Source organism: Notolepis coatsorum, assembly GCF_963971535.1.
Source record: "Notolepis coatsorum genome assembly, chromosome: 12".
Classification (NCBI taxonomy): Eukaryota; Metazoa; Chordata; class Actinopteri; order Aulopiformes; family Paralepididae; genus Notolepis; species Notolepis coatsorum.
This window is the reverse complement of record NC_140176.1, coordinates 68,705,061-68,718,709: the sequence shown is the minus strand read 5'-3', so window position 1 is coordinate 68,718,709 and position 13,649 is coordinate 68,705,061. Positions and strand designations below refer to the sequence as shown.

The 13,649-nt window shown below is 44.1% G+C and overlaps 1 long non-coding RNA gene across 1 annotated transcript; it reads left to right on the top strand.

Moving 5' to 3' along the window:
• Positions 1-6,371: 6,371 nt before the first annotated feature.
• LOC311237734 lies at positions 6,372-11,464 on the top strand. Its single transcript, XR_014620307.1, has 5 exons — positions 6,372-6,452; positions 6,918-6,939; positions 10,322-10,386; positions 11,008-11,058; positions 11,334-11,464. It is a non-coding gene; the product is annotated as an uncharacterized lncRNA (long non-coding RNA).
• The last annotated feature ends 2,185 nt before the right edge of the window (positions 11,465-13,649 follow it).

Below are 13,649 nucleotides of genomic sequence, written 5' to 3'. Positions count from 1 at the left end.
GAAGTCGGCTAGATCAAGGAGGGATGGTTCGGGGCCGTTAGGATCCCGGTAGTCTCTCTGCCGCCTAAAACGCTCTTGTCTTGCGGGTGGCAGCTTCTCCAAAATCCTCTCGACGTTAGAGTTGGCGTATAGCTCATGCATGCCCTTTTCCCGTTGCGCTCCCAGCATCCCTACCAGGGACTGCACTTTGATTGACAGGTCGTCTAATGAGCGATTGTCTGTTGCTGGGGGTAGGCGATCAATATGCCTTATCTCTTGGATTACGTAATCCCATATACGTCCATATCTCTGGTCCAGCGCTGCTAGAGCTGCGGTGTATGGGGTCGTAGAGGTGGCATAGGCTAGCGCTATATTGTGCGCCCGGGGTACTTTCAGGTGCTTCAGTAATATTGCATACTTGTGGCGTTCATCAGCGACATCCACCATCATTGTCTCTAGGCACATCCGGAGCTCCGTGTACTGTGCCCGATTCTCATGGGTGAAATCTGGGACCATCGGTGTGCCAATGTATGACGCCGTGGATGGCTGATACATCGGCGAGCGTTGGGGGAGAGGCCTCCTAGGCGAGTCTCCTCTTGCGCCTCTCGGTGGGCTGGTACCGGCAGGGTACCATGGCCCGCTGGTCCAGGTGCTATTCCTCGGGGCTGGTCGTGCGTCATGCTCACCCGTGAATAGAGTCGGGGGTCTGTAGCGCAGCGCCGAGGGGGTATAGCCTGGGCTGTACTGGACCTCCTGGTCCGGTGGAGTACTGTGCTGTCGTCGGGCTTGGTTCTCCTCCTCTCCCTCTTCTTCTTCTATCAGGTCCTCTAGATCCTGTAGTCGTTTATTTAGCTTCTCCGTAGTGCATGCCGCTCCTTCCTTGTAGCTGGGTCTCGCTTGGACCGGTCTGGGAAGGGGGTCTGCGGGGGGTATAGGCTTGGTCTGTTGGTCAAGTTCAGGGTCGCTTGCTCGGTTAGGAGACGCTGCCCTTGACTGTTGTCTCGACGAGTTCCTTGAACCCCTGGCGGAGGGAGAGGGTGTTGCCTTGAGGATCAGCTGCTCCATTAGCTGTGCTTGTAGTCTGTCGCGCTCGGCTTGTATTCTGTCACGCTCGGCTTCGCGCTCGGCTTGTATTCTGTCGCGCTCGGCTTCGCGCTTGGTGAGATCTGCTTCTCTTTGGGCACCGGCACGCTGGGTGTCGGCCCGGTCTCTTGCCATATTCTCTTCCGTCTGAAGGCGTCTCAGCTCCAGACGTATGTGCTCTTCTTCGCTCCGTTGCTGTGCTTGGAGTCGATCGCGTTCGCCCTGAAGTCGATCGCGTTCAGTAGAGGCTGTCAGGCTGGCGAGGAACGCCTGTGATAGCATCCTCTCCGCTTCGCTGGGGGAAGACGCTTGTTGAGGTGAGCCGCTCCTGGCTGTACCCGCTGGGGATGCGTTCCCCTGCGGGGAGTCCTGGAGCTCTATCTCCTCGGCGCTCTCCTCCTCTTCTTCCGTGCAGAGTTCCACCTCTGGCGGGTTGTCTTCCTCCCGGAGCTCTGGGGGGTCTACTTCTTCGGTATTGGCGGGGGGTAAAGTCGTGTCAGTTCCCTCCTGGTCCCCACCGCGAGTTTGGTCAGTTAAATTAGAACCCACTAGGGCCTCTGTGGTCGGGGTATCCTGGTTGATAGGGTCGGACATAATTTTACTTTCTACTTTTACCGCGTTCACCGTTTGTAGAAGGCTAGGTAGTTGACTGACAGCGTAGTCCTCTAAGTACTGAGGTGTCTGTCGTCTGCGCCGCGGGCGTTCTACGTTAGGAGGACCGTTTCGTGGAGTGTTCATCATAGGCCATTTCAATATTAATAACACTATATTAATATTACACTAGTTACCCTCCGGCTCGAAGGACCAATTGTAACTGAGGGGTACAATTCCCTGACTGTATTGATAAGTATGGTATTATTAAACCACTACCTCTTGTACTTTAACTTCTGGCCATCCAGTACATGATATAGATATGATGAACACTTTCCCACCTGATGAAACGAAGTCCACACAAATGTACAAATCGAATATTTTATATAGCAAAAGGTATATACAACGTTCACTTGTTTACACTTATGATTTGAAATGCACTTGTATGGCAAATGAGTATTCGTAGGTAAATCAACATTGAATGTCCAATCTCTGGTTACGCAGGGAGTAAGTATACAACCTGGTTCCTTAGGGAACTATAGCGATGGTACTTAAATGATTATAGCCGGATAATGCAAAGGGGGGGTCCCGCTGGTTGTAAGTCAGTAGGGGGGGGGGGGGGTTAGGAGAGCCGTGGTCAATATCCCATCTGGCCGACGATTTCTTGGGAGAATTCAAAGTCTTGAACACGGTGCCCACAGAACCTCGGTCCGCAGATGAATACAGCCGGACCCTCTTGTAGACGGTAGTTGCCGGTCCACAACGAAGAGACGTGAGGCGACCTCACTCGGGGTAGAGCGCCGTCTCACTTGGACTCCTCTCGGGGGGTAGTTCCAACACTTACCAGTGTTGGCTGTTATCCATGGCATAAATCAAAGCACCCAAAGCAAGTAGATAATCCAAGCCGTGTAGGGCTAGCCGTCGTCCGGGTAAGGTAATCCAATGTGCAGGTCCACTCGTCCTGGCCCAGAACTCCTCGGATGAAAGCACCACACGTGGTCTGCCCAGCCTGGTTAAGCTTCTAGATAACGCGAGGAAACGATGGGGGTACTGCTCACTTTATAACTCTAACCGAACGGTGCACCATACATAATAGACTATTATTAACTTAATAGAAATACGTCCCACTCGACGGTATAGTGCCAAACTATGACAATTCAACTATTAATCCACACGATGTCTCAATGCCATTCTGAGGCCAAGTTGACCATACTACACCACACGTGTATCGGGGTGAGGCTTAACGTCTTGCCACTAGGTTGGAGGGTAAAGAACTAAGGGCGAAGTGACTAAGAAAGTTCTACTTTACTTGCGCCATATATATATGCGCTGTGAACAAATAGTACCATCCGTATTTCGCCAGACGTATTCCTACGCGGAACCGGGGCCTGTAACGACATGTTCGTCGGCACGATTGAACTTGAACCAAGGGGCTTGGCTGCTGGCGCCAGGTTCTCGTCCAATGAGAGAATGAAACTATTATGGGCTGTTAGTAGACTAAAGGGATATTCAGTGTATATGTACACAGAATATACAAGGGATATCAAACGATATACAAATACTATTAAATATATATCCATAAATAAATATATATATTCGGTTTAATCTGATCCTTCACAACAGTTACAGAGGTTTCTGCTGAGTAGTTCTGGAAAGAGCTCACCTATTTATGGCTGACGTTGACTTTAAGTTTGTGTTTGTAGGTTGGTGGCTAAAGCAGTACAATAGGAGATCTTGCTGTCCAAGAATGAGTCCAATCAAGATATTGGAACCTGGCAAAGTTCAAGAAGGAGATCGAGATTTAGCACTTGTTTTGTTTGTGTGCATTACAAATACAATTTATTATTGTTAGTATTATTATTATTATTATTATTATTATTATTATTATTGATCTTTGGAGTTGTATCCAGTTATATACAGTTCACTTGTTAATACATTTGATGGCTTTGTCATTATAAATGATTTCCCATATATTTTTTAATCTTTGAAAGGGGATGGGTACATTTGGCAATTTTGTAATACAATACCAATGGGTTCAAATGGTAAAATCGGCCATTTTGAAATCCAAAATGATGTAGGTTAGAGTTATCCTATCCCAAAAATGAACTCATATTTGAATTCCCCATTAAGAAACACATCATTTAGACACCTTGCATGTTAGGATTTCCTTCAGATTCATGTTGGCATCCATGTATGGCCAAGGGGTGAAAAATGGTCAAATCGGCCATTTTGAAATCCAAAACAATGTAGGTAGGAGTTATCCGATTAGAAAAATAATCCCATATTTGAATTCCCCACAAAAAAACACATATTTTAGACACCCCACTTGATTGATTTTCCAAAAAAAAAAAAGTATGGCCCGCCCTACTAGTATAGTGTTGTAGTATATAGTGTTGTTTACTCTAGGGTCTTCATGGACCTCCTCTGAACCTAATCATCCCAGCTGCTTGTAACTCTCTTTAGCTATCAATCCAGTACAGGGTGTCTATGCTGCTCTTCATTGAGCCCTGAAGAAATCATGTAGCCTCCTGACTCACATTAATACATTAAAATAAATTGAAAATGTCTGTCAATGATGTAAATGGACTGAGTTAAAAAACAATTGATATCAATCCAACACCAGAGTCAATTAACACATACACCTTTACCACAACATCCACCTGTTTCCAATCAACTAATTAGACAAAGAGAAAGATGATTGGCTGTCAAACCTGCAGAGCACCTGAACCTAAGAGGCCTGTGAGATAAGACAGCTCAGTGTGGGTTTGCTGAAAGTGGACAAAGGGGCCAGGATTTCTGTAGCTTTTGGAATAGATGCAAACTATGGCTAAAGCTGTAGGACTTGTTCTAAGGTAAAGTTTTGATCCATTGTGTTGGAATGTTGTGATTCTGATATAAGTTATGTTTAATCTAAATAAACTTGTTTTTGTTTAGAGTGCTGCTGTTGTCTTCGCTGACTGGAAGACAGCATGCAAGCGGTGAGTTAACCCTTTTCAAGAACAACCTGATTATTACCCATTCAAGAACTACTGATTGTCAGGCTTGTGAATTAACTTGATGTGATATTGTTTCTATCAACAGCTTACAGGTCTGCATCTGTAACCAAGGCTAAAATTCTTGGAGATGCTACAGGGCCAGAATTGATCTACCAGCCTGTCTACAGTAGCTATAATGTTCGTGATGAATCACTTGTTGGTAGTTATGGTCCAAGCTCAGGTTCCCTCAACAGTTATGATCCCAGTAAATCGCTTGTTAGTTTTGGTCTTGGCTCGCATGACTACAGTGACACTTAACTAGCACTGGGTATTCTTTGGGTAGGAGGGGCGGAATACTGGCAAAAGCCATACTTGGTCATTTACTGTACAACTGGGTTAGGACATTTGTAGGGGCCAGTTTCGAATTGCAGTCTCCCGTAGGTGTTCTTAGAGTTTTTGAAAGTGGGTATAGATTCACATTCCTTTACAGCTTTGGGTAGGGTGTTCCACATTGATGTGGCATAATTGCGAACGTGTTTAGTCCCTTGTTTGAGCCGAATCTGGGTTTAACATGATTTGTGGAGCTCCCTCTGGTGTTGTGATCGTGGTATTCACTGACCTTTGGGAAGTATTTTGACATGTACATGGGTACCTTGGTCGTGTAGTGTATCTTGTAGACCAGGCCCATTGCAAGTTGCTGTACTCTGTCGTCTACTCTAAGCCATCCTAGGTTGTCAAAGTGGGCAGGGGTGAGGTGGGTTCTAGGAGTAAGGTCAAGCAGTAGTCTGACTAGCTTGTTTTGAGATGTTTGTAATTTTTGTTTTAGTGCCTTTGAGGTGCTTTGGTACCATGAGGTGCAAGCATAGTCTTAGTACCCTTGAATGAGTGCTCCTGCCATAGTCTTCAGGGTATTCTTGTTTACCAGAGATCCGGTACAAGAATCGAGTTCGTTGGTTGACTTTTTTTATTACATTTGATGCCATTTTGTCACAGGAAAGATTAGCCTCTAGGATGGAACCCAGGTAGGTTAATTTCATCTTTCCTTGTGACAATATTGTCACCCACTGTAACCGAGAAGCCGTCTGTCTTGCTGAGTTTGTTATTTGAACCGAAGAGAATGGACTCTGTTTTGCCCATGTGTAATGATAGTTTGTTGTCGGCGAGCCATATGCAGATTTTGCCTAGTTCCGAGCTGAGGGCTTTTTCAACCTCTAACTTGTTCTTGTCAGAGACCAGCAGGGCTGAGTCGTCCGCAAACGGGAACAAGTTGCAGTCACAAGCTGACGACATGTCATTTGCATAAATTAGGAATAGTAGCGGTCCTAGTATGCTTCCTTGTGGAACACTACAGCTCACTGTGAGAGGGGGGGTAGGGTACCGTTTACCTCCATCTGTTCTCTCCCCTCCAGGTAGGATTCACTTCCTGTGAATAAACAATTCTTTATATTAACATTATATTGTGCATTGGAAACACAAACATACTTAAAATGAGTAAATATTATTCATTTTAAACATGTTTATTTTATTTCTATAAAACATCTTCTTCCCCTCTCTTTACCAGGTGGGACGGCGCCCCCTAGTGGAGAAACCGCCACTGGCCAGCAGTTCTTGACGTCAGCACAGACTTCCTTGCAACCCTACCCCTTTTCTTGATCCTCCAATCACAGCTGTCGCTTACCTCGGACAAACATTGTAGTTCCGCCACTCTGACCCACTTTCGTTGTTATCGTGGAATGCGGAAGTAAAGCGCCTCAGGGGGGGTCCGTAGTTCAAGCTCTCAGCTCATCGCCATTCATTTCATTGTTGCCGAGGCGGCACTCGCTCGTAAGTTTACTTTACTTTACTTACTTACTGCATTTTCTTTTTACATTTTAACGCATTAGCAGACCACTCATGGATGTAGTCAATAGTGGTATTTTATGTAGCAATCTTTAGTTTATGTTTATCATAAGTTAATAGCTTGTTAGATTCTAAATGCAGTTAGATAACGTTACCATGTATATGTAACGTTAAATGTATATCTTTTCTGGACACTTTTTGTATCACAAACAGTACTGTATTTGCAAATCTGGTATGTCATAAATGTATAGATGTAGCAGTACTGTATATCTATGTCTTGTGTGTCATATATTTCCTGATGAATTGAAAATGGGGGACCCTGATGTAAACAAGACGAAAGTCTTTCTCTGGTCTGCATCCCCTTAACAATTGTATGTATTGTACTGTACTGTACCCATTCTGCAATCTGCAAACCAAGAATCAAGAGGTTTATTTGTCACATCATTCCAGGTTCAACTAGAAGACTGATAAGGTGAATATGCCTACCACATTACTACTACACCTGCATATAACCCATACAACTCTGTATGATATCAATAATGCTGTAAATACCGTATACATATATTTATATTTACCGTATATATATTTATACACTTGTCGGTATATACCATAGTGTCTTTAAACCTGTATCACTGTAGATAATAATACTATAACACCGTACATACTGTACATCTGGTTATAATTATTACTCAGTAGTACTCTTTATATATTTTGTATCCAGTCTAATCACCTGTACATTGAATATTGCTATTGCACTTTACTGCTATATTTGCACTCCGGTTGGATGCCAAACTTATTTCCGTTGTACTGTACTTGTGCTGTATAATGACAATGCATTTTAATCTAATCTAATACAATTTTGTGTTGAGCGACATTTTATCTCATGGCACAAGGGCATATTAAACATATTTTCCCTTATTCTGAAATACAGTATATATAAATATATATATATATATATATATGTTTTATATATATATTTTTTTTTGATAGATTAGAAGATAACCATTTGCATTCGAGGCACAAATGTCTCTGACTTCTTTCCATGTGCAAGCCTGCCAAGATAACTCAAATCTCTGCAGGCTTTCTGGATTAAAGGGGTTAATTGTGCTAGCCATGTTGATTAAAAAACAACACATCCGACCAATACGATTTTAACCCTCGAAAGTGTTGCATGCAAATCTTAAGAGGGCCGGCCAACAATTGCGTGGCCCACAATCTATAGGCGTGGGATTGAACAGGGTCTGGCTACAGTCCCTGGATCAGTGGGGAGGGTCTGTCTGTTGGGATGGAGAGGCTGGTGGAGGGATGGAGAGGCTGGTGGAGGGATGGAGAGGCTGGTGGAGGGATGGAGAGGCTGGTGGAGCGATGAGGAGGCTGGTGGAGCGATGAGGAGGCTGGTGGGACGATGGAGAGCCTGTAATATTAAATAAGGTGCAACGTTATTGTCTGAAATAATTTTCACAAATGATTTAATTCATATTAAATGTATATTGACTTACCATTTGTGTAGAAGCGATGGAGACTCGGGGGAGACGATGGAGAGCCTGTAATATTAAATAAGGTGCAACGTTATTGTCTGAAATAATGTTCACAAATGATTTAATTCATATTCAATTTATATATTCAATTTATATATTGACTTACCATTTGTGTAGAAGCGATGGAGAGGCTAGTGGGGCGATGGACAGCCACGCTAGGTGGTGGGACATTTGTAGGAGCAACGGTCAGACCAAACACGTCCATGGCAACGATCAAGGTGTTTGTTGGGGGCCTGCTTGTTGTAGGCCTAGATGTTGCTTGGCTTTGCTGGTCCTTCTTTGCCCTTTTTGTCTGGCTTTTACTCCCAAGATGCCCATCGTCAGACAGCACTGTTTTTCTTTCAGCCCGGATGTGCTTTGCTGCGATTCTCAACCTCAGCCTGATGTATCTGTTGGTTATTTTCTTTTATACATCATGGCATGAGGGTAGTCTGCTGTCTAACAGCTTAGCCTCTCTCCAGCAAATCCATGGCATTTGGGAGCTTCATGAGGGCGGCACTGGTCTTGTTTCGGAACAGCTCCTCGATTTGCCGGACTAGAACAAAGGCCTCTTGTGACGGCCGACAAAGTGCACCTGGTTTGAATTCCTTCAGCTTCAGTAAAATACTGTGCTCTCCTTCAGGACTCATCATTGTGCTTAATTGCATTTTGGCATTCAGCACAAATGTTGGAATAACTGATCACTTTCTTCACAATGTAGCCCGTAAGATGGTAGAGAGCACAGGTCTCGGTTTTTGTGGGGTCAGGTGCAGGGCTGCACTCCATCAGATCTTCTATTCTGAGAACAGGACTGGGAAATGTCTCCTTTGCGTCCAGGAAGTCTGCCAAAAGGCTGTTGTCATCCTCCTGATAGCTTCCTGATTTGACTGTTGCAAGAAACTGCCCAACTGATATTGATTTCAGTGCCTGCTGAAACTCCACTGGAGTTGGGACTGGATTCCTCTGTCTTATGCAGCTGAATAGATTTTCAAGACAGTCTTGGGTAAACCTGCTGGTCATCACAAACAAGTGTCCCTGGGCCAGCATGTCTTCTTGGATTGATAGTATTGTTGATGTTGCCATCACAATCCCTGTTTGCACAGGCTTCCATCTAGCCGGTTGTCCAATCTTCAGCCCACGGAACAGTTGGACCGTGTCCTGGAGGAAACTGATGGCCTTTTGGTATTCCTCCATCTTGTGCCTGCTCAGTGCCATTACTGGGTGGCGAGAGGACATGAGGTCAAACCAATGGTCCACCTGCTCCAGGAACCATGCTGTTGTCTGGTAAGAGGGGGGTCGTTGTTCCCGCTCCACCATGTATTTCAGGCCGGCACTTGTTGCCTTGCTGAAGACATTCAACGCAGGGCCCACCTTCATCTTGTCGAAATGACTGGGCTGAAGGGTTTTACGTGAGAGGTTTGGAGCAATTTTCAATACCAACCCCTCTTGAAAATTCACCAAATCGTTCAATGGACTAATTGAAACCTCGTTGGATGAGAGGTTCTCCTTCTCCACCGTATGTGGTGGAATTGTAAACATCTGTCCACGGACCAGGGCACTCTTCAGGTTCTTCACCAGATGTGGGACATCTGGCATGAAATATAGCCTCCTGTCTGGTCTTGCTGGATGTGGGACAAACGTTTTGTTTTGGTTCACTCCAAAGGCCTTCCACATTGCCAGATTAGGGCTGCCCATGTCGGTGGTGACATTAATTACATGTAGCCCTATGGAAGCTGCTCTGTCAATAATGTCCAGAATGATGGGTTTATAAATTGCTCCATTAGTGGAATTGCCACTGTAGTGGTAAGCCACTACTTGTTTCCAGCGTGTCGTGGTCCCTGACAACATAAAAACACACGCATGTGTTGCCTCTCCTGTGTGGCCGGGTAACGTCACGTCCCCATAAAGTTTCCCTGTCCCCAGATGCAGCTCCACGCTGGGTGTGATTGACATCTCGTCCAGAGTCAGCACACACTCCCTCTCCATCTCTGTCAGGCCATCTACTTTCAGCTTCAGTATGTCAAACACCTCCCCTAATATTCCTGGTTCCATCTTTATATGCTGCAGTCTCCTTTGCAGGGTTCTGATGTCGGGGAGAGGAATCTCCATCTCCTGAAGCAGCCTGTAGCCTGTTGAGCCTGTGGCAAAACAGATTTTTATGGCCTTTTTAATTATGTCATTTCCCCATCTCATGCCCCTCTTGCTCTTCATACCAATCGCTAATCCAGCTAATTTCTTTTCCATGACAATTTTTTTTTTCCGTAGGACCACATTCATTCTTTGTCTTTTTAGGGCTGCCTCTAACTGATGTATTTTTCTTTCTAACTCAACCCTCAGGTCTTTCTCACTGGCTCCTGGTTCACTTGGACGCTGCACACTAGTTTCTGGCTCATTGGCTCCTGGTATGGCCCTCTCATCAATCTCCTCACAGTCTTCACCTTCGTTGCCCTCTCTTCCCTCATTTTCCCTTCCTGCCTCAATATCTGAAATGATGACATGGCATTGTCAGTGAGGGTGTACTGTGTAGGCTAGTCATTGAAATTAGAAATATTATATAAATTATAACTTCATGTTTATTCATACCAAAGTTAATTTGAGCACAATATGTGTGGTCACTGGCCACTGTATGAATATGTGCTGGAGGTTCTGGGGTTCTCACAGTGGGACCCTTCCTCCTCTTGGGTCTCGGGCGATGCACAAATAGTGTCGGAACAGCATCAGCCTTCAATTTCAGATGGCCTTTTCTGTTTGCTGTGAACTGGTCTCCCTCAAAATGTGCCTGCAGAATAATTCCAGACTTTACCCCATAATTGCTAATCACAATTTCATTGTAGTCATGTACATATTACTGTAAAATAAATTGAACCTTAATCCACAAGTGAAATGTCCAAATGTGGAGTAGAAATGTAACGTACCGCACACAGTTTTCTACTATTGTAATTTCGTGTGATGGTCAGGTTGCTTCTGCTGACTTTGGCCAACCATTTTCTTCTTCTGTCTGTGTCCTTTGGGAACCCATACAGATCCCTTTCTCTGACCGATTGGTGCACCCGAATGCTGAACAGCCGACCATGGTAAGACGTTGATCTATAAAAGTTCGATGTTATGATTAAGCAAGCAAAATATGTATACTAAAATATCAAGTTTCCCACAGCAGAAACTGGTGGGTCAACTCTAAACCCTCTAAAATATTGAAATCAAATAGTTTTATTGTCTCATACACCTCTTGAAGCAGGATGCTTGCATGCTGTGGAATGGAAATGTTAGAGATGAGAAGATGCAAGATGTGTGTTGTTGTAGAGTGCATGAGCAACTCCATAACTCTCTATCTCCCTGTTTTGTTTTCTAGGATAAATTACCACTATAATGACGTGCATGTGTCCAGTCTGTGGTGAGCAGCAGTCGTGACAGAAAGGCCCTAGCACTACAAACAACAGGAGTGGAAGACTGGACCTCTACATGGACATGGACATATTATAGGCCTATAATAATAAAAAAATTGTGGAATGCAATTGGTTGCTTTGTATATTTTGTACTGTTGACCAAACTTCTTTCTTGGCTTAATTGAGTAGTATCAATGGTTACAGTATGAAATGTAAATGCAGAGTAAACAGCTTGATATGATATTCACTGCATTTTCACGTGTGCATGTATGAATGTCTTATACTATACTTATACTATAGATAGCATTAGGATGTGTAGAGGCACAAGTCTCTCTGCCACTCACCTGAAATGCTATTATATATATTGAATATAAATAGCCCACATATAATGTGGGCTGATTAATACAATGATGCTTGATTGTGTAACAACTGGTGATATGGCTCATGTAAAATAAGTCAGCTAGCACAGCTAGCATTTAACGTTCGAAATTGCCGTCATCGCCTAGTGATATAATGTAAATATTAAAGTAGCAGATATGCAATGCACATTGTATTAATAAGTACCAAAAAGTGCTGTAACTGTAGTAGCAGAGCCGTATAATTAGTTATGCTGTTCTGTCCCGCTGATATCAAGTTGACAGGAAGGCCAAATTGGAACTACAGGTAGCTACGTGAGCCACGTGATATCCTGTCGGCGAGATCAAAGCGTGTCGCAAAGGGCTCTGGTTTGTTTGTACGAGGAAGTCCGAAGTAAGCGACAGCTGTGATTGGAGGATCAAGAAAAGAGGGCAGGGTTTGAGACGGGTCTATTTCAGACGTACTTGAAGATACTCCCCTTTCCCCAATCGCATGTCATCAGAGCATAGGCTACTCTTAGTTTGAGGTAAGGCAACTTATAAAAGTTGTAATTTGTGCTTTATACATTATCTAGTTGTTACATGTTCCGTTAAATATTTCATTCACCCTGTGTACATTCTGTTCGGATCCAATCTGGTCGTATTTAACACACCTGACGACCGGAGCTATTGATATGCAAATAGCGAGTGCACTCAGTTGATTTCAGGAACGCACGCGCGCGGCGCACCACTGGGAAGAACACACTGCTAACGAATGAATTTCCGCGCCGTCTCTCTCACTTGAGCGCGCGGAAGCCACCGAGGAAGGCACATTGCCTAGTCTATATGCGAAGTCATCTATTTTAGAATGATCAGTGTGTGACTGTACTCTAAAGAGCAGCGTGGAGCCACAGCAGCTCTCTCTCTCGCCCCCCCCCTCTCTCTCTCTCTCTCGCTCTCTCTATCTCCCCCCCCTCTCTCTCTGTCTCTGTCGGGACAGACAGGCAATCAGATATAAACAAACAGACAGGGCGGGGTACTACTATAGTAATATTGTTTATTTGCATTTGGAAAGATAGACACATTAGCTGGCTGAACAACATCTATTGAAAGATAGAGAAAGGCATAGGGAGAATAAAGAGAGAGAGAAAAAGATAGAGCTGTACTGTATTGTATACCCATTCTGCAATCTGTTAATAAAATATACACTGATATAAGCCTACTGGTTGCTGTTCAATCATAATCATAATTAGCTGTCAGGAAACAAATAAAACGTTTGTCATTATAGGTGACAAGGTGGATTGACTTAATGACTGCTATATCCTGCTATTATTATTATTATGCAACATTGTAATAGTTATAAACAAACATACAGACGGGGGGGTTGGGCGTTTATTTGCAGATACAGACACAGCTGGTTGAACAACATCTATATCTGTGGTATATGCAGATATTCAACTGTATTTCTGTGACAATGCGCGTCGCCTCAAATAGGATTGAAGCGAAAAAATAGCTTGCCGCTAGCGGCCAGTGTGCCTACTGTCGTCCGTTAACATGGGAGCGGAAGTGAAGAGGCAGCCGCCCGTCCGTCTGTGTTCATTCGTCAGCAGTGTGTTTGTGCCGTGAAGGGAACGCCTCCCGCGTGTAGCGGGAAAAATTTGACTTTTATTTTTGGTTGCACGCAAACTGTCCAGGTTCTGATTTCATACACACACACTACTAGGCTATTACTACAGCGAGCCCCACTCATTTATATATAGTGCAAATTAATTGTTCAAATGAAGGCATCCAATATGATTAACGGTTCACTGATCATGAAATATGAACTAACTATACAATTTTTTGGGTTGCACACAAATGATGCTGTCCAGGTTCTGATTTCATACACACACACACTACTAGACATACTACAGCGAGCCCCACTCATTTCATATAGTGCAAATTAAG